The sequence below is a fragment of the Otolemur garnettii genome, unplaced genomic scaffold, assembly GCF_000181295.1.
Source record: "Otolemur garnettii isolate 467f Iridium unplaced genomic scaffold, OtoGar3 scaffold00226, whole genome shotgun sequence".
Taxonomy (NCBI): Eukaryota; Metazoa; Chordata; class Mammalia; order Primates; family Galagidae; genus Otolemur; species Otolemur garnettii.
This window is the reverse complement of record NW_003852621.1, coordinates 916,542-920,043: the sequence shown is the minus strand read 5'-3', so window position 1 is coordinate 920,043 and position 3,502 is coordinate 916,542. Positions and strand designations below refer to the sequence as shown.

At 53.3% G+C, this 3,502-nt stretch overlaps 1 protein-coding gene across 1 annotated transcript in view; it reads left to right on the top strand.

Annotated features, from left to right (window-relative positions):
- LPCAT1 (lysophosphatidylcholine acyltransferase 1) overlaps positions 1-3,502 on the top strand; it is a 53,955-nt gene that overhangs the window by 18,481 nt on the left and 31,972 nt on the right. The gene's annotated exons all lie outside the window — the stretch shown is intronic.

Sequence of the window (3,502 nt, the reverse complement as noted above, 5' to 3'; positions counted from 1 at the left end):
CAGCAATAGCTCAGCCCTGCTGAGGCTCCAGAGTGTTTGGGTCCTCATGACGCAGTGACAGTTCAGCCCTGCTGAGGCTCCAGAGTGTTTGGGTCATCATGACGCAGTGACAGCTCAGTCCTGCTGAGGCTCCAGAGTGTTTGGGTCCTCACATCCAGTGACAGCTCAGCCCTGCTGAGGCTCCAGAGTGTTTGGGTCCTCATGACGCAGTCACATCCAGTGACGGTCAGCCCTGCTTTGCATCACTTTGTCCCCTGTGCCATCCTCGGGTTGGCCCCTTCCTACTCTGGTCTCCCCTGTGACACGACACTTGAATCGCGTAGCAGCAGCCCTGGCTTCACAAAACTGGGGCTTTGGCTTTTACCCATGCTAAGCTCTAGCAGCTTTTCTTGGGTAGAAATAACTTGGCTTCTGAGGAGATAAATGGCCACAGGAACAATCACCCTGACAGGCCCCAAAGGTGTCGTCACGCGTGTCATGATATGCAGGGGTAAAGTGGCCCAGGACAGTGCAGTGTTGGGGTTTTATGGCCTCAGTCTTATGCTAGCTTTGAGCACCAGGGTCTGTGGAGACAAGATGTGTCTCATTCTGTGTGTATATACACGTATGTATGTGCGTGTGTGAATATGTGTGATCATATACATGTATGTGGTACATGTGTATACAAATGTGAGAGTATCTGAGCACACGTGGGTGTAATGTGCTCATGTGTATGGGCTGGAAATGTACGTGTGTGCTGTGCATGTGACTGCAGGTGGGTGTTTTCATGTGCACGTGTGCATGTGTTTGTGTACATGTATATGGCTGTACACATGTATGTGTGTATCTGAGTACCATGTGCATGCATGTGAAAGTGCGTGAGGGTACATGTGTGACTACACATGTATACGTGCGTGTGTACTGAGTACCGTGTGTGCGTGTGCGTGTCTGTGCATGTGCAAGTGCACACATGTGTATGACTGGGCACACGTATGCATGCGTGAGCATATCTGCATACCGAGTGCATGTTCTCACATCTGTAAGCACGCGTGCCTGTGTATGTGTGTTTTTAAGCAACTGTAGAGACCCCACCTCCCCCATGGCCTGGCCACCTCTCAGCAGCAATTGCTGGAAACTTGCTTCATACTTGCTTCATACTGGGCTTAGTGCTCAAAGGCGAACAGAAAGAAACATTCTGTGCTGAGTTCCTCAAGGGAGACATCGAAATACAAGCACCTTCGTCAGGGATGTGTGAGGAGAAGAGAGGCTTTGGATTGGTGGGACTCCGTGTATGCAGTGTTTGCTGGATGAGAACTATGTGGTCAGCTGTGGACTGCAGTTTCCCGTGGTGCTCAGCTATGCGGCTTTGATGAGATCCATGTGAGAGTAAAGGGAACTTTTACTGATTGTGAGTTGGTATCATTCAGACCTTCCTAAAATAGGAACCTTCTCAGGCTTTCAATGAATGACACAGTTTCACAAAAGGCACTTATTTTAAGTTATTCTTTTTTTTTTTTTTTTTTTAGAGACAGAGTCTCACTTTATTACCCTAGGTAGAGTGCTGTGGCATCACAGCAACCTCCAGCTCTTGGGCTTAGGTGATTCTCTTGCCTCAGCCTCCCAAGTAGCTGGGACTACAGGCACCCACCACAGCACCCGGCTAATTTTTGTTGCAGTTTGGCTGGGGCCAGGTTCAAACCCACCACAAGCACTTCCTTTAAGTTACTTTCAAAATGCAAAGAGTTGTAAAACCTACAGCATCTTTCTGCAAAATCCAACCTTCTGGGCTGATTTTTTGACCGTCCAGGCTGAGTCCTGAGCTGCTGCATGTGGTGAGGGTGCTCTGGGGTCTGCCCCTCAGCAGACTGGATGGCTCAGTGTCCCTTTTCCTGAGTGCTATGTGGGGACTTTCATTTCCAGGTTGGAGGGGTCCACTCCATGGAGGCTCTAGCTCCCCCATGAAGTCAGCTGGAGGTGGGAACTTCAAAACCATTTTCTCTTTCTTCCCTTGTCCCTGCCTATGTCTCAGCCTGAGATTACCTATGTGGAGCCCGTAGCTCACACTGGGGTATCTGTGGCCCAGCACGGCCTTGCCACCTGCTGCCCTGGGGACACTCCAGCTCTTCCTGGCCCTTCTGGTCTGTGCCCTCCCTCGTCTGCTCGCCTCCAAGCAGTGTCTCCCCAGGGCAAGCTTTTCCACCTGCTGGGACCATTTGAAATACATGGAGCAGTGGTCCCACCTGTAACAGCTGGGTGCTTTGCCCTGTGCTTCCACACACAGGCCCTGGAGTGGGGGCCTCGGCAGCCTCACCCTGGGGGCTCAGGGTTCGGAGCCAGGCCCAGGCTGTTAAATCAGCAGCTCGAGATGATGCCACTGCTCCCCTTCCTGGGTACCGGTCTCTCAGCTTCCTGGAGGCCCCTCTCACAGCCCCTGTGCTCCGGGGCCCCGTCTCTCAGGCATCTGTTGTCCTCTGTCCTTGCAGATTCTCTCCTGGTATTCTCAGGTCTCTGGTGCTCTGGTCTCTCCCAGACCTCCGCATCTATCCGAACTTCTCACCCAGCCCTTTCCTAGCCTTTTGCTGTCTGTAGATGATCTTGAATTCCAGAGGGAATTTCTGGGCTCCCTCTCCACCTGTGCTGGCCAGTAGAGATGCCATCGCTCCGCGTGGCCTGGGCCCAGCCTGGAAGTCCCTGTGCCTCCTCCCTCTCATGCCTCCGGCCACGCAGCAGGACATGTAGGGTCCACATGCAGACCATGCCTGGAATGTGACTGGTCCCAGTCCTCATGAGTCCAGGAGGTTCCCCTGGCCTGCTGCCCCTCTGTACCAGCAGCCACAGAAACTCCTGACAGACTGGGGTCAGAGCACAGCCCCCCAGCCTTTGGCCCTGAGCAGGCAGCTCACTTGTGATCAGAAGTTGTGCCCTTCCAGCTGCGCAGAGCCCTGCTGCCCAGCAGTCCTTCCCCATACCCTAGCCCCATGGGCTCCACACTCAGGACCTGCCACCCTGGGCCTTTGCCAAGCTGTCCTCTGCCTGCCCCTGCCCTGCCCCTGCCCTGCCCCTGCCCTGCCCTTGCTGTGCCTTTGCCCAGGTTCATCTCCCTGCTATTCCCAGCCCTCCTTACTCTGCTCCCCTTTTCATTTTTATTCATTTTGATCTTTATTTTTCTGTGGATGCTGTCTCCTGCTAACGTATTCCAGGTTTCACTTGTTTTCTTAGATCTTATTTATGCCACTAGGAGATAAGCTCCAGGCAGGCAGCTGCTTCTGTCAACACCCTCTGTTCCTGAACCCTGCCCAGCAGAGAGGGTACTCAGGAAGGAGAGGGGTTTCTTCCCACCTATTTTCTTGTTTTTATCAGAATTGTTAAAATGACACCAGAGAAGGACAGCAGTGGCAGAGCAGGTCCTACCCCCACCCCCATCCTGTACTGCGGTGCCTGAGTTTCTTAGGGTTGCAGAGGCAACAGCAGAAGCCAAAGTTGTTGAGTGCTCAGCCCTGGTCTGCACAGCGGCAGCCCCCAC